Source organism: Cervus elaphus, chromosome 19 (assembly GCF_910594005.1).
Source record: "Cervus elaphus chromosome 19, mCerEla1.1, whole genome shotgun sequence".
Classification (NCBI taxonomy): Eukaryota; Metazoa; Chordata; class Mammalia; order Artiodactyla; family Cervidae; genus Cervus; species Cervus elaphus.
This window is the reverse complement of record NC_057833.1, coordinates 13831457-13849750: the sequence shown is the minus strand read 5'-3', so window position 1 is coordinate 13849750 and position 18294 is coordinate 13831457.

The following is an 18294-nucleotide window of genomic DNA, read 5'->3' as shown; positions in this document are numbered from 1 at the left end:
TGCTGGAACACTGAGAAGCCAAATAGAAGAAAACTGCTCATCTTAAAACCCAAGTTCCAGACTTCCAATAGGGAAGAGCAAGCCAGTCAGCAATCATCTCCCTAGAAAGTAATGATAAAATGAGAACAGCACCCATTTCAGGGCTCTGGAAATTGACTAAGGCAAACAACAAACTGGGAATTGTTTTTTTTTTTTTCCCCTTCATAAAGAATTGCTGTATCTTATTAAGAATAGTGGAGTTCTTTGACATTTTTGCCTGGGACTGCTCCCAGCCAGTCCTCTGCCCGCTCAGCGAGAAGGTTCTAGCAGGATCGGACGTACTGAAAAAGCCTGCAGCTTCCGTCCTGGTGCTCATTAGCACAGTCATGTTCAACTCTGTGAGACCCCCCTGTAGCCCACCTGGTCCCTCTGTCCATGGGATTTTGCTGGCAAGAATACTGGAGTGGGTTGCCATGCCTTCATCCAGGGGATCTTCCTGACCCAGGGATGGAATCCGCATCTCCTGCATTGGGAGGTGGATTCTTTACCACTGAGCCACCTGGGAGGCCATTAGTGCTGGAGGGAGTGCAACTGAGTTTCAGCAGAAAATCCACTCCTGGTTGCATTAAAGGAATAATCCTTGTGGCAAGTGAACAAGGAAAGCCAGTACTCTGTTGACCTGAAGCTGCAGTCCAGGTTGGGAAAAGCAATATTATGGGTGACAATCCAGGCATTGAGTAGGGAGATCCTAGAAATGAGACACTACAGAGCAGCTTGAACAATCACCCCACAGCCCCCGGTTGTCTTCTGAGCATGCGCAGGGCAGGGTGGTGGGGCACCCGAGGTGATACAAGCTATTCACCCATCCCCAGCTCACTGATGTCATGAACTTGCAGAGATGTGGATGGGCATGAGAGAATCTTACTGGGTTGATAGAAATGTTCTAAAACTGGATTGTGGTGATGTTTGCTCAACTCTATAAATTTATCCCAAATCACTAATTTTATACTCAAAACAGATTTTAAGGTATGTGAATTATACATCAATAAATCTGTTAAAAACATTCAAGTTCTAATAAATAACTCTAAGAAATGCTTTATTTTCTTTTGGTATATTATAACACTTCAAAATCAACTTCTGTCAGGCAATAATTAACTATTTTTTTGGTAATAGATCTTGGTCATCTACAATGAATTCTTCAGCACTCTGTTCTGCCAAATAGTTCAGAAGACTTTAAATACCTAAGATCATCAATACACAAGGCTCACTTGAAAACTGTATATTAAAAAAAAAGACGTAAGCTCATAATGTGTCAACATTTATTGAGCTTGGAATTTGCTACAGAGGCTAGTAGTCATGCTGTTTAAATTGGACTACCCTCAAGGAACATACACTGTTACAGTTGTAACTTAACATATAATTCCATGTTAAAGGTAAATATTATATTAGTATTACTGGGGTGGGGCTGGGGAAAAAAGATGCAACCAATGGTACTTGATAAATTATAAAAGACCTATTGCACTCACGACTGAATTTAATCCTTATAATAACCTTGTGGGCTTTGACAAAGGGCCAGAAAACTTGTTCAAGGTCACATACCTCATGCCAAAGCTGAGATTTGAATCCATGTGGTTGATTCTCAAACAAATGTTGGCATGGATCTGGGGTAACTGGTACTCATACACCATTAAGAAGGGTATGAACTGGTAAATTTTCCAAGGAAGATAACTTTCCAAGGAAGATAACCTATCAAATGACAACTGCATATGTTCTTTGTCTTTGGACAAGGATGTTTGTATTATAGTAGAAAAGGCCATCCATAAGACATTAGTTAAATTAGACTCAATTTATAAAATGGAATCCTATTTAGTCATTAAGAAAGAGATGTATCTGAATATAGAATCTGAGTAGCATTATCTGCAAGATACATTATTAAGCTAAAAAAAAAAAAAGCTGTTGCCCACACTTTTTGTGTGCGTGTATTGTTTAAAAGGGACTGTCTGCCTAAAGAGATGGGGAATTTTGAATACTGTCATGAAGCCAATTACACAATATTTAACTGAGGTCTGTGGTTAATTTTTAACTGGCGCCTGTGGTTTCCATATTTGCAAGTAGCAAAGTAGTGAGTTGTCGACTAGGATATGGGGCTGCCTTGTAATAAAGTGACTGTTTTTATGGTGTTAGTGTTGTTGAATTCAAGTTCGTGTGCCCAACACATAGTGAAATGTCAGCGTTTAGAGCAGAGAAAAAAGTTTGTTGAAGAACTCAGCAAGGAAGAATAGGTGGTTCATGCTCAAAAGATCCAAACTCCGGCCTGGGTTTTAGGGAAGAAGTTTTTATGGGCAAAATGTGGGGGGAGAGCTGCAGAATGTATTACCCTCCTCTGCTTGGTTAGTGGTGAGGTATACTAACAAGGTGGTGTTCCAGGAATCTCAGTCATCAGCCTGCTGGTTCCTACTTGTCTGGAAGTCCATGTGCTTGTGTTCAGCATGAAGTTACCATCCTTCACTTGGGTGGGGCCTTAGTTCCTGTAGAAGACCTCAGAAATATGTATCAGATTGTTCTCCCCTCATCTTCCACCCTAGCCCAGGAGGAGCTAGGACCCTGACCCATCACTGCACTGGAGTTTCTTTCTGTATCCCCTCGCTTCCCTAATGAGTAACTGAATCTGCCCTTTGGAAATCAGGGAAGATCTAAGAGGCTGAAGCCTTTATCCTAAAAATAGGAAAAGGGACACGGAAAGGTCTTTGTGCTCAGGGTTTTATTAGCTAGAAGGGATTCTTCCTAACTTTTCTTCTTAAATTCTGGAAGCACTTCTTTTTTCTGATTTGGCCCACCTACATCTTCACAGTTAGAAGGAAACTTAGAAATATAGTAGCTCAGTATTTAATAACAGCAGGATTTCAGTCTCCTAATGAGTCTTGCCATCAATTTTGTGGGCCACAATTAATATTATTTCAATCATTAAAAATATAAAAATTAAGTAATATGTAAAAAACAAAGTATCAGACTACATTGTATATACAAGGCTGCATTTCATACTTGGAAGCTTTGCATTTTACAATATGCTTTGTGTGTACATATGTGTATTTGTGTGTAGCATGTGAGTTCGTGTGTGTATATGTGTGGCCTGCATGTGCATATATGTTTCTTGTATGTACATTTTTGTGTGTGCTATGTGCTTATGCATACATGTGTCTGTGTGATGGTTTAAATGTATTATTTACTGCTGCTGCTGCTAAGTCGCTTCAGTCGTGTCCAACTCTGTGCGACCCCATAGACGGCAGCCCACCAGGCTCCTCCGTCCCTGGGATTCTCCAGGCAAGAACACTGGAGAGGGTTGCCATTTCCTTCTCCAATGGATGAAGATGAAAAGTGAAATTGAAGTCACTCAGTCGTGTCCAACTCTTAGCGACCCCATGGACTGCAGCCTACCAGGCTCCTCCGTCCATGGGATTTACTGGGCAAGAGTACTGGAGTGTTGTTCCTGAGCTAAAAACTTTAAAATCTATTGTCCTAGTTCAAAATACCTTATTTTGTGGGTAAAGAAACAGAGGCTCATACAGGCTATGTGACTTGCCCAAGATGAGTAACAGGGCTAAAATTCCTGCTCATGTGTCTAGACTTACAGTTTTCCTCCTTGTTACATCATATTTCATTGATGTCTCTGTGGCCAGAGCCACTGAAGGACTTTGCAGAGTGGAAAGGTAATTGGATTTGCTTTTCTGAAAGGGCATAAGCAATGATGTGCTGGATGGATTGGAGGGGACGTTGCGGAGGCTGGAACTCTGGGAAAGTTTTTATATCAGCCCTGGAGAGAACTTGGGACTTATTCTACTAAGGCATTTGCTCTAGGCCTGCTGAGGAGGAAAAAGGTGTGAAATGGATTTAGAATGCAGCCGTGACAGGACCGGGCTTCCCTGGTGGCTAAGGTGGTGAAGAAGAAACTGCCGGCAATGTGGGAGACCTGGGTTCAATCCCTGGGTCAGGAAGACCCTCTGGAGAAGGGACTGGCTACCCACTCCAGTATTCTTGCCTGGAGAATTCTATGGACAGAGGAGCCTGACAGGCTACAGTCTATGGGGTCAGCAAAGAGTCAGACATACCTGTGAGACAGATCATTCACATGACAGGATCTGGTGATGAATTTGAATTTGAAGTGGTTTAAGAGAAAGAGTCAAGAAGTTTCAAGCTTCAGGCTTGGATAAATGGCAAGGTTCAGTACCTGGATAAATGGCAGGGCTGTCTGCTAAACAAGAGAAAATTCAGAGCAGGAGCAGTTTCAGGGGCAAAGATAATGAGGATAGGCTTGAGATATCTTGGGAAGCTTTGAATACAGACTTCCAGAGGGGTGAGAAATCCAACTTGGGATGTGGGAGAGAGCTCAGGAATGGATTGCATTACCTGGGTGTCATCAATGGAGGCTGAATGACAACTGTGAAATGATCTCTTTTTTGGGATTTGCCGGTCCCTACCCTTGAGTGTGGTTTCCAGGGTTTCTTATTGGAAAGCCATGAGCAGAAACTTCTCACGGCACATCACCTCAATCAAGTGCCACAGAAACGCAGAGTGAAACCACTGAGAACACACCCAGAAACCAAACCATCAAACTCTCCTCTCAGAAGCTCTTGCTTTATTTACTTCTTTGGTTTCCATTTGTGCCAGGGTAATAAAACAACTCTTTTTTTTTCTTTTACTTGGAACCTCTTTATTCAGCCACCAGGGACTTCCCTTTTGTGGGGGCAGCACCCATCCCAAGGACTTACCCCAGAGACCTCAAAACAGAAGCAATTGCATTTCCACTTGAATTGCTCTTTCTCTGTCTAAGGAATCTTCCTCACCAATAATCCTGCTAACCATTTATGGGAAATTTAGCCTTGGGGCTCCATTTACAGATATTAAATTCACAATGAAACTGTAGAAGACTCCCATTCATTAGAAATTCCATTCATGCTCTCCAAGCTAAAAAACAGAAACCACATTTTGGGTTGTAGAAGTAGCCACTTTAAATGACCCAATTAACCAATTGTTTCTGTTATGAGATACATATATATTTTTTGTGAATTCCAAGGGAATTCATGAAATAGCAGGAGAAACATTTTCTTATTTCACTTTTTATATAGATGCTAAGGCTTTGTTGGGAACTTACAGGGGTACAGGGCAGGGACATTTCTCAGTGGCAACTATCAAACTGGGGCAATGTTAAAGAAAAGTAGATGCAGGTTTTACCTGAATTGAAGGTATCCAGAGATTTTCCACTGTCCGCAAATATAACATCTGTCACTGACTGGATTCATGACCTTGACAAACTGCTTCACGTTCCCAGGCTTTAATTTTATTCTTCAAGAAAAAGCAAAATGTTCTTTCCACACTAGCCAGAGAGGGGTCCATATGGTGGCATGTTCTGGGCTCCTGCTTGTAACTTTTTTTTTTTGCTTGTAACTTAAAGGGAGAATTTTACAATATCTGGAGCCCTTGATGTCCTACAAATGAAGGAGGAGGACGTCCTCAAATCCCTCACAGAGGAACCCACTTAGGGACACTAACCCTGACTTCCAAATGGAACAGCACATCTCCAAATGGAAAAGTGATGGCGTTACCTCATTACCTGGCGTGCTGCAGTCCATGGCGTTGCAAAGAGTTGACATGACTGAGTGATTGAACTGAACTGAACTGAACTACCTCATTAATCTGAAGTGGACCTGGGAAAAACTCGTGCCATTGTTGACGCTGAAAACCCAGCTGATGCCAGTGTCTCCTGCTCCAGGAATGCTGGCCATTTAGCCAAGCTGTGCTGAAGTTTGCTGCTGCCATGGGAGTGACTCCCACTGTGGGACACTTCATCCACTCCTGTAAGCATCACTAACTGATGGAGTAGAAAGCTTCTGCCCTGTCTTCTGTGCTTACAGACCCTAGGGCTGACCACCAGTCTCACAGAGGTGTCTTATGGTAACCCACCTCCTGTTGCGCCAGGTCACACAGACTCTCCCCGGTGCTGTGTGGACACTGCCACCCCTGCAGCAAGAGGGGAGCTCCCGGGGTCTGATGTGGCCACGCTGGCCCGGGGATTCTGCGCCTGTGAGGACCCGTCTCAGGTGCACACTTGTGGGAGGTCAGGTGCTGTCTCTGCTTCTACAGGGATCCTGAAGAGACTGAAAAGGAAGAGAAGGCAGCTGTGAAAAGGCTGAGACTCAGGAGGAATTTCAGGGTGAATGAATCACTCCAGGTCCTGAGTTTATTTCTACTCAACCCCAAGTTGCAGACGGGCCTGCAGGGACAGGGTCTATAGGCACATGTGGCCTCGATGCCTGCCAGCAGCTCCTCCTGGAGGGCCACAGCGCTCCACCTGCCTCTGAAGGCTGGTCCATAACTGCCGCGGCTCAGGCCACTGACCCAGGAGGAACAACCGCAGTGGGCTTACACGGCTCCTCCACATACTCTTTAACAGAAAATGTAAATAAGGTCGATGGAAAATAAAGAGTTTATTTAAAAAAAGAAGAGAGGGGATCAGGTGATTACTGAGTTTTCTTCTGGATCTAAAAAGGCTTTGATTTTATGAATGGTTCTACAGTATTTCCTCTCTGAAGGACAATTGTGTCAGACATTTTGGAAAGATAAATACAATTTCTTTGACTTGCAATTTCGCTCAGCTAATTAGTCAAATTTGTATGGAGAGCCTGTTATGTGCCTGGTACTCTGCCCGGTGCAGGGGAAACTTAGGATGAAGGTCCCAGTACCCTCTGCCCTTGCAGGTTACAGGGGAGACAACACAGCCAGGTTTGAGGATCAGCAATAGCCTGGGCTTACCATTTCTGACTGCCATGTCCATGCCTTGTCATGCTCACTGTGAGACGGAGTCAAATTCTGTTAATTTATTTTCTGTCTCCTCCACTAGTGTGGAAGGCAGGAATTTTGTCTTTTTTGGTTATTGTAGGCCCAATAATTGGAAGAATGTCCAACATATTGTTGATGATTGACATACAACATGTAAGGATGGGACACAAATTTGAAGGATATGTTTAAAAGTGGTAGAGGAATGAGCTAATACAGTGGTCTTCAAGGACTTCCCTGGTGGTTCAGCAGTAAAGAATCTCCCTGCAATGCAGGTGCCGAAGGAGACGTGGGTTCCGTCCCTGGATGAGGAAGATCCCTGGAGGAGGAAGTGGCAACCCACTCCAGCATTCTTGTCTGGAGAATCCCATGGACAGAGAAGCCTGGCGAGCCACAGTCCATAAGGTCGCAGAGTTGGACACAAATGAAGTGACTTAGCATGCACAGTGGTCTTCAAATTGCAATATGCTTATGCCTAAAGACTTTACAAAGACTTTCCAAGAGATGGCTGGGCATGGATAGCTTTAGGGAACCAATTTCTAGGTCCTCTACTTCCCTTTGAGTCATTTCTCAAATTTGATCTGCCTGAGAAGGCACTGAGAAAGTTGTCCTGCTGGCTTATTTTCCATCTTCCTTTTTCCAATCTTTCTCCTCTTACTTAACAAACGAAAGGCTTTTCTCACAGTCTCACTGAGTTGCATTCTCCCATGTGGTAAGAAAATCACCTGTGAAGAAACCTGAGCGGTATAGGAACAAGTATGAAACGGTACATAGCTCTAATCACTGGCTAGTAAATAGTTGCAAGCCAAGGGGTTTCCAGTACTTTGCTGTCAATGAAATTCAAAAACTAATGGAGTTGACATCTGAAAGATCACCAGAAGTAATTTTTGATGATCGATAACAGCAGGTTTTTGGCATTCAAAGGGAACTCAAAGAATTGATTGACAGCGACATATAAGACTCCTTTCACTCCTACCTATTTAATTATGAATAGGTTTTTTTCAAGGTTTACATCCTTATATACAAATAATGGGAATAGAAATGATGGAGAACTCTGTCTCATTCTATCAATAAGTAATGTTTATTGGTAGATACATGAATTAATTGGAAAGACCCTCTCAATAAAATGGCCATTTCCAGTACAATTTCTTTTTTTAGTCTATAATTGTTCATCAAAGTCTATAATAGACTTTTGTTGCCCTAATCAGTTGATTAATAATAGTAATTGTAATAGTAACAAATATATAAGAATTTTGTTACTTAAAACTTTATGGTCACAGGAAACTTAAAAATTTAAATTGATATTTATGTGTCAAGAACTATGAAAGGGTGATAAAGAAAACATTTAAAAATGTTTAAATGTCAATAAAACATTTAAAAAAACTAAAAATATGTTAGTACTAAATTTTGAGAGGAATTAAAATGGAATAGAAGTTTGAGAATAAATAAGGGGCTTCTCTGGTGGTCCAGTGGTTAAGAATCCATCTTGCAATGCAAGGGACACCGGTTCGATCCCTGGTCTGGGAAGATTTCACATGCGGCAGAGCAACTAAGCCTGTGTACCACAACTACTGAGCCAGCATGCTAGAGCCCACAGAGTCACAACTCTGAGGCCACACGCTGCAACTCCTGAAGCCTGAACACCTAGTGTCCGTGCTCTGCAATGAGAGAGGTCACCACGCCAAGAAGCCCACACACTGCAAAGAAGAGGAGGCCCTTCTCATCACAACTAGAGAAAGCCCAAGTGTAGCAAAATTTTTTAAAAGAATAAAGTCTAGCTTGCTCATTTATCTTGTTTTAAATGGATATGATAGTCAAATTGACTTGGTATTTAAATTCTATTGGATACATTTAAAAGATGCATTCTATTGGGTATAGCAGATATATATTTTTCATTTATTTATTTTTAATCGAAGGCTGATTGCTTTACAATATCATGTTGCTTTCTGCTATACACCAACATGAATCAGTCATAGGTATACACATGTCCCCTCCCTCTTGAATCTCCCTCCCACATCCCATCCCATCCCACATCTCTAGATTGTCATGGAGCCCCTGTTTGAATTCCCTAGAAGATATACTTTTTAATGTTTATATTTAGAAAGTTCTGGAAATGATTTTTTTTTTGGTAATTCCTTAAATATATGATGGACAAACTTTGAAGTAACCTTAAAAATATATGAGGAGGGCAGGGTTTTAACCATTATTCTGGGGGCTATGTGAGCGACTAAGTTTGAAGACCACTGGGCTAATACCATAAGTGTGATGTTCTAATGCTGTCTGCACAGTTACTATCAACTCTCGGGAAATCCCTTCTTAATCCCTCTATGTCCATTTCTCTTTCTGCAAAATAAAAAACACACCTGCTTGCTTTCCCTTATTCTCAGGAATGTTCTGAGATCATATGAGATAATGAACTAATGCAAAAAGGTCCAGATTATTTCCTGAGGGCAAGTTGGACAACTCTGGGAAGTTTCAATAACTTTTTCAGGTTAACAGGATACTGTTAGTTCCCCAGAAAACATAAATGAAAGGTATCCTTATTACTACCTTGACTTTACTGTGGCCTCCCATTTCCCCTGGTTTAGATTCAGCGGTTGGAACTTAACGAAAGAGATCTAACATCATTAAGGGGTAGTTTCTGCATCCCTGCATCACAGGGTTAGCAAAAAGGGACCTAACTCTGTTTCAGGGCTCAGCCCAAGGTTTGACTCTAATGGTCAGTATGCGAAATCACAAACTACACAACAGGAAAGCCAAAAAGACTAAACTCTCTTCCTACATGTATTTTAGCTCAGAGAACATTGACTCGGGTTATGAGTGTTGTCGCTGTTAACACCTATTCAGGTAACTAAATAGAAAGCCTTGAACATCATGCAGAGAGCTTCTATTTTATACTATGGGTGACAGATTTTAAGACATTGAGCACATGTTACAATCAGACGTTTCTTAGAAACATTACCTGTTCACTTAGCCATGTGGAGGATGGGTGGAGGTGATAGGAACAGGGCCACAAGATCAGAGACAAAAGTACAGTCAGGACTGTTTCAGTCTTGACAGAAATCTGACTCAACTAGTGTAAGTAAAATGGGATATTATTGGCTGCTATAACAAAATGTACAGGGGTGGATCTAGCTTCAGGCTAAATCCAAGCTCATAGGATGTCATCAAGGTTTTCTCTTTTTCCTCCACCACCGCTTGACTCTGCTGCTCTCCTTAGCTTATTCTTTCTTTAAAAAAAAGTTTAATTTATTAATTTGGCTATGCCAGGTCTTATTTGCAGCATGCGGGATCTTTAGTTGCAGCATGTGGGATCTAGTTCCCTGACCGGGGATCAAAACCAGGCCCCCTGCAATAGGAGCATGAACCCACTGGACCACCAGGGAAGTCCTCTATCCTTAGCTTCTGATGCAAGCTCTCTCTCCACATGGTATACAAGAGGGATGCCAGGCTCTTATTTTCTCAGTTGAGAAAGTTCAGTATCTGTATATCAGTTCCAGGGAAGCTTCTGACTGGTGCTGCTGGGGTCATAAGCACATTAGTGAGCACATAGAGGGTGGCAGAATGGGTATTCCTTTGGGTTTGACTGCCTAGGTCACTTTGGTGATAGAGGAAGCTGGCAGCAAGTCTTACAGCCTTGGCAGAACCACCTAGAGTTGGCAAAGAGATCCCCAAAGAAGCCAGAAGAATGGTAACAGGCACTGAGTTTACAAAGGCCGTAGCTATTAATACCGCTGACCAAAAGAGCAGAATCTGATTACAATAGGATACTGGAAATATGAACGAGAGGAGGGACCAAAGAGATTTAGGATGTAGGTAAAGTTGACATCAAGACTGGTTTTTATTGACTCGATCTTCTAGTACATGTGCTGCCGAAGTGAGCACTGACTCGATCTTCTAAAACAAAATAGACTTCCATCTTTGGCAGCTACCTGGAGATTCTGCCACTGGGAGGAGTTTCCAGATTTTGGTAGCCAGAGAAAGCTAAATAAATATGGAGAGATAAATATATGTGTTTGTTGCTCAGTCATGTCCAACTCTTTGCGATCCCATGGACTCTAGCCCACCAGGTTCCTCTCCATAGAATTCTCTAGGCAAGAATACTGGAGTGGGTAGCCATTCCCTTCTTCAGGAGATCATCCCAACCCAGGGATCAAACCTAGGTCTCCTGCATTGCAGGCAGATTCTTTAGTATATGAGCCACCAGGAAATACATAGATTAGAATATATAGACAGAGATATAACTAAATATAAAGATATTTATTTGGTTATGATACTTTTTGGTTCCTCAAAAGAATTTGAAGCAACTTACAGGAATTGGATTCCCTGGAGAAGGGAACAGCTACCCACTCCAGTATTCTGGCCTGGAGAATTCCATGGATTGTACAGTCCATGGGGTTGCAAAGAGTTGGACACAACTGAGTAACTTTTACTTCACAGGGATAATAAAGTAACTTAAGAGTTATACCATCCCAAGTTCTTAACTAATCTGTCATAGGTGGGCTTCAGAACTTGGAAAGTAAAGTTTTGTTTTTCAGTCGCTAAGTCAAATTCAGCTCTTTGCAGCTCCATGGACTGTAGCACACAGGCTCCTCTGTCCTCCACTAACTCTCAGAGTTTGCTCAAATTCATGCCCATTGAGCTGATGATGCTATCCAACTGTCTCATCCTCTGCCACCCCCTTCTCCTTTTGCCTTCAATCTTTCCCAGCATCAGGGTTTTTCCAATGAGTTGGCTCTTTGTATCAGGTGGCCAAAGTCTTGGAGCTTCAGCAATAGTCCTTCCAATGAATATTCAGGGTTGATTTCCTTTTAGGTTGACTGGTTTGATTTCCTTGCTGTCCAAGGGACTCTCAACAGTCTTCTCGGCACCACAGTTTGAAAGCATCAATTCTTGAACAGTCAGCCTTCTTTATGGACCAACTCTCACATCTGTACATGACGACTGGGAAAAACCATAGCCTTGACTATACGGACCATTTGACTAAATGGTAAAGCTATCGTTTTCCTAAAGACCTGGCACCTCCACTTGCAGTGTCCTGAGACTGGTCCATGTTTTGGATGGTTTGTATGACCGGCCTAGAAAGTGAAGCCAAAGGAATTCCCAATGAAGATGCTTTCATCTTGAGCCAAGAAGCCTGAGTAACTTTGAGTTTGGAATGACCATAAGTACTTGTCTCAGAAATCTGAAATGGCCCTAAGATTTGGCTTTCATTTTCTTGTGTGATGTAAGAGCAATGCTGATTGTCCAATTAATTGGTGGTAGAGGAAAATCCATGCAAGCACCTGAAATGAAAGTAATTTGTATGAGAACTTCCTGCTTTCTTTGAACTTCAAAATTCTGAGGATGCGTGAGTATATTCGGCCCCGACTTGTACATATAGAGGCTCTTAAGTTATGAAATCAAAACAACTCTGATGCTTTAAAGAGCAGTTAACTGCCTCAGGTAAAAACAACTTTTGGATGATTTTATAGTCCAGAATTCTTGACAATGAGTATAATTTGGGAAGTGATACACATATGTGTACTTTTGCAAAGAGGAAGTAGGCACTGACACTTTTTAGTTCTGTGAGTTGAGGAGGGCATTATTGGTATGATATTGGCACACCAGTTATGCAAATCAGGGGACTGGGCTAATTATAATGGAAACAAGAGATAAGAGAATAAGACTTGAAAGTGGTGCTGGGGCTAGTGCACTGGGATGACCCTGAGGGGTGGGATGGGGAGGGAGGAGGGAGGGGGGTTCTGGATGGGGAACACATGTACACTCGTGGCAGATTCATGTCAATGTATGGCAAAACCACTACAATATTGTAAAGTAATTAGCCTCCAATTAAAATAAATAAATTTATTTAAAAAAAAAAAGAAACAAGTGTGGTCAAAAAGGGAATAATTTCAAACTAGTATGTTTTATTTTTTACTGTTGGATTGACCCCTTCCTTTTAAAGCCTATTAATTTGTATTTCCTGAGTGACTCTTACAAATACAAGCTCGCCTATTGTTTATGAGGGAAGAAGACCGCAGATCAGCTTGGAAAGTAGAGGGAATGCAGATGAGGTTTTAACTGTTTATACATATTGCCTACAGAACTCAGAAAAACCTTAGCAGTTCAGTTCCTTCAAGACTGCCTTTGCTAAACTGCCAAACCCCTTCGAGGCCTCAGAACTCCTACAGGTGGGCCTGGCTCTGAGCTTCACCGAGCCCCACTGGAGACTGAAGAATGTCCTCGAGAGACACTGTGGGTCCCCTGAAAGGCACACCAGGTAGTTGTCTGACTCTGACTCACAGAGGAAACACCCCCCGGAGACTGCAGGGCCAGCGTGTTCCAGCACCACAGTTCTGTCGTGGGAAGGCCTGCAGCAGAGGCGCGGGGTCTGCAGACGCTGCCTCGTCCCCTGGGCCGCTCACTGAGGCGTTTCCACCGTCCGTCCTCACGTCCGCCTTTCCTGCTCTGGGCCCCGGCCCTGGAAGTGAAAGCTGCTGAGTCTCTGAAGACCCAGCACCCCCCCGCTGCAGTGTGGTGAGACTGTTTGGGAACTCCGCAAAGACTCATGTTCTGTTTTCCTCCCACTCTTAGTTTAGCCAGAACTGCAGGGAGTCGGATTTATTTCTCCCGTATGAAATATCCCCACACGGAATTATTCTTCCTGAGGCATTTATTACTTCCCTTAAAAAAGTACTTAGCCTGACAGAGTTGCCTGGCGCCCCGCTCTCAATCTGATTTGCATCTGAGGCAATGACACATCTTAAAATCAGCCTTCTTAAGCAGCAGGGACAAGCATCCTTCACATTACTGCAAAGAGGAAACGGATGCTTGGTGAGAAATAGCAAAGCCCTCTCTCTGTTGCCTGTGACAGTCCACACCTTTAACTTTCACACCAGAATTGCTACTGAAGTGAACCCACAGTTGTCATTCAAAGGTCATTTCTAATACGTGGGGGATGCTCTGTGACCTAAAAAGCCCCCTCACTAGGTGACTGTAATTTCTACTGAGAACTAACAGACATCTGGAAGGAAGTAACTTTATGAGGCAGAAAATTAAAGAACTCACTTGCAGCCTTGTCTATGCTTTACCAGAATCAGGATACATGCCACTATTTTCTGCAAAGCCAGAAAGCAAATAAGATATTGATTGAATATAAAAGAAAAAAGACTCAGGTAGTAAATAAACACTGAGAAAGTTTGAGTGCCTAGTCTGGTGGGTGAAAATAAAATCTGTTTTACCGTTAGCACTGCTTTTCTAACTTGTGCTCTTAATACAGTGTGCTGAGCAGCGGATTCAGTAGTTTTAAAAACAAGGGCCACGTTATGAACGTAGGCAGAGCATTGTTCTCAAACAGAGGGATGTTCAGAGAGAAGGATGCTATGGCAAAGCGTTACTTAAACTAACTAATTAGTCCTGGTAAGTCATTTCCTACCAAAGCTACAAAATGAAAGGACTGTTTCTGAGGAGTGAGACTTTTCATTCTGCGCAGCTTGGGGGTTGCAAAGAGTCGGACATGACTGAGCGACTAAGCGGAGGGAGAGATCATTAGTTCATAAATTATTAAATATAATACTAATTTATACCAACAACTGACTATAAGCCTCAATTAAAATATCCTGGAAAACTCATTACCCATCAACCCATCTCGTAATGAATATGTCATATCCTATTTAGAAGCAAATAAATGAACATCAGTGGAAAAGGTAATTGCATTTCTAAGCATCAGGATTCAACTGGGGTGGTAATGGTTGAAGCGTGGTGCTGAGGATTGCAGACACCCATGGCTTTTCCAGAGGATGCCAAAGTAGTCTCCTGTAGTCACTTGATAAACATTTGTGTTTCTGACATCATAATAAAATCCAGCTTCTTTTTTCAGGCATGAACTGATTGTTTGCTCATGACGAATCTTATTTTGACCTGATCTGGTTTCTGCCCTGGTGGCTAAAGGAAAATATAGACTGGGAGACAGGATTTAAGCTAAACTGAAGAGGTCCATGAACTGAAAAAGGATGAGTCACTGACCTAGAAGAGATTTTCTAGAGGGAAGAAGCAGAGCCTCTAGCAGTGTGGCGTGGTGACTAAGAAAATGAAATTTGTCTTCAGAGACCTGGTTTGTGTTCCAGATCTTTCGTAAAGGACTATGGCTGTCCTCGTTAAGGACTTGCATCAGCTATGGTCATGCTAGTTGCGGTGACAAAGAGATTTAACGCAGCAGATTGGCTCGAACGTAGTCAGGGCTTGTTTCCTGTTTCTGCGACCGTCTGAGGCAAACCCTACTCTACAGCAGGTAGCTCTTCTCGTTCAGTGGACTCAGGAACCCCAGCACCTTCCTGTGGTGGCTCTGCCTTCCTCTAGGTCCTTGGGATTGTGGCTGGTGCAAGGAGAGAGAAAGCATGGATGGGAAGTCCCTTCTTAAAGCCTTGCTTGGAATTAAGACACATCATACTTACTTCACTCCACCGGTGAAAATCAGGCATCGGTCACAGCTAAATGCAAAGGGATGGTGGGTCTGAAACCAGTCTCTGTCTGTTTAGCTGCTTCCTAGGAACAACTCTGTTCAGTTCAGTTCAGTTCAGTCGCTAGTCGTGTCTGACTCTTTGTGACCCCATGAATTGCAGTACGCCAGGCCTCCCTGTCCATCACCAACTCCCGGAGTCCACCCAGACTCATGTCCGTTGAGTCGGTGATGCCATCCAGCCATCTCATCCTCTGTCGTCCCCTTCTCCTCCTGCCCTCAATCTTTCCCAGCATCAGGATCTTTTCCAATGAGTCAGCTTTTAGGTGGCCAAAGTATTGGAGTTTCAGCTTCAGCATCAGTCCTTCCAATGAACACCCAGGACTGATCTCCTTTAGGATGGACTGGTTGGATCTCCTTGCAGTCCAAGGGACTCTCAAGAGTCTTCTCCAACACCACAGTTCAATCTGTAATTCTCTGTAGGAACGTGGTGGAGAGGGATGAATTTCAGCAGATGAATTATCTGCCAGAGGGCTGTCTATCAGAGACAGCAGAGATGACATTCTGTGGAAGGAAAGTCTTTGGGATCACAGATCCAAAACTTGAAAAGGGAGGGACTTAAGGAAGAGTCGACCGGATAGGGGGTTTCAGGCTTGAAAGCAGTGAGATTAAACCTGAGTGAAAGTCAGGCCGAGGGTCTCCTCCTGAAGCTAAGGGGAGGGGTGTCAGGCATCAGGAAGAGTAGGGTCACACCCGTTAGTGAAAGCGTTGAAAGGGCGGGTCCCAATGGTCAGCATTTCCCTTCAAGAGAGATTCTGCCTGCTTCTGTGCTGAGGGCTATCGTTACAAAGATGGCTGAGGTTTGCCTCTACCCTCAAAGAGAAAATGGAGAGAAGTCTGTATTCAGGAAGCAGTTGATAACCCTTGGAGCCTAAGTGTGGGTATGTGTGTGTGTGTATGTGTGATAGACAGGAACAGTTGCGTCAAGGAAGTGACACCTACATTCTACAAATGAATTGGTGTTAGTCAGATAAGGGGTGGGGGGTGGCCCAATTTTGTTTTAAGAAATTGAACTTCTCTACGATAGACTCACCTGGCCTTCCCCACCTTAATTAGCTCTCTGTACTCTAAAGTGGGCTTCCCAGGTGGTGAAGAACCTGCCTCCCAAAGCAGGAGATGTAGAGATCCCTGGGTCAGGAAGATCCCCTGGAGGAGGGCATGGTGACCCACTCCAGTATTCTGGCCTGGAAAACTCTATGGATAGGGGAGCCTGGCAGGATACAGTCCATGGTGTCGCAAGAGCCAGGCATGATTGAGTGAGCACACAGCACACAGTATGAAGTATTGAAACAAAACACCAAGTAATAGTTAAAGAAAAAAGGAGGTAATCACAGAATTAAAGCACAGGAGATATAACTACAGTCATGTTTATTGCATCACTGTTTTTAGTGGTGGAGATCTGGAAAGATCCTTAATGCCCATCATTAAAGGGAATGACTAGTAAAGTGTATTCCATCATACTGGGCATTACCATAGAGCTTTTAAAAATAGCTTAGGTCTGTATGTACTGATTTGGAAGGGTGTCCAAGGATAAAGCAGGTTGCAAAGCACTGAGCTGTATGTGACCCACCTTTGTATAACAAATCAAAACAAAGCCAAAATGTGTGCATCCATTTGTACAAGTGCTGAGAAAGGTGTCTAAGAGTACATTTGGAGTTGTAACATCAATATTTGGAGGAGGGAGGGGGTGCTGGAAGATCGAAGTGAATTTCTTCTTTAAGCATCTGTTTTATAAATGAATGATTAATAAACAAGAAAAAGAAAAAGCCTACAAGGATGTGTTAAATCTCAAAACTGGTAAAATACAGAATGCCTCCTAAACCCAAGTTGTGATCATTTACTTCTCCTTTCAACAATTATTGGGTATCTACTGGGTGCCAGGGGCTTCCCAGGTGGCTCAGTGATAAAGAATCTTCCTGCCAATGCAGGAGGCCCAGGAGGTAGAGATTTGATCCCTGGGTCGGGAAGATCCCCTGGAGGAGGAAATGGCAACCCACTCCAGTATTCTTGCCCGGAGAATCCCACAGACAGAGGCACCTCACGGGCTGCAGTCCAAGGGGTCGCAATGAGTCAGACCTGACTGAGTGACAAAGCACTCACTCACTGGGTGCCAGTTATTTTATGGTGACTATTTTATTCAGTCTTTAGAATAAACCCAAGAGATCCTATGTGCAGGAGGTAAACTAAGATAACATAGAGCTTTACTGACTTGCTTAAGGGCTAATCACTGGGAAGACAGTGGAGTCAGCCTTGTGCCCATTCTCTCTGGCCCCAGAATCCATGCATTCTTGCTTACACCTCTTTCTCTTAAAATTGGCAGGTGAGGCAGCCCAGTTTTTAGGTCAGGAATTCTAGCATCTGCCTAAGCCAGGTAAACTAGTAAGGGTCCTAGCTAATGCATGGAGGGGTAACCTAGAGCAGAGAAGAGTCCTTTTGGGAATAATCCCAGTCCTTGCTGAAAAAGATAAAGGACTGGAAAGACTCAATTTTGAAAGAATACTCTTGGAGGTGAGTGACTTGGTGACGTCCCTACCAGGGGTAGGGAGGTGTGACAGGGACACAGGCACAATTTCCTTGGAGAGTCTTCAGGTCGTGGGTGAAACTGCTCGACTTTCAGCTGGCTTTGCCCCCAGAAGTGTTTTGCAGGGCCCCTGTGGGTGTAATCTCACTTCCTTCTTTTTTTTTAAAATTTGCTTGTTTATTTAGCTGTGCCGGGTTCTAGTTCTCTGACCAGGGATTGAACCTGGGCCCCCAGCATTGGGAGCACAGAGTTTAAGCTACTGGACCAGCAGGCAAGTCCCTCTTCCTTCTTGAGTAAGGGGATCTTCAGTTCTAATTATGGGCTTCAAACAACTGAAGGGTTTTGAGGCCATGAATTTCTTCAGAACGTATTTCAAACCAGAGAGACTGCATTGCTTAAGACAAAGAACGCTCACTTCTAAATTTTTATTGGAAAGGGCAATTCTGACAAGGATTTAAAAAAA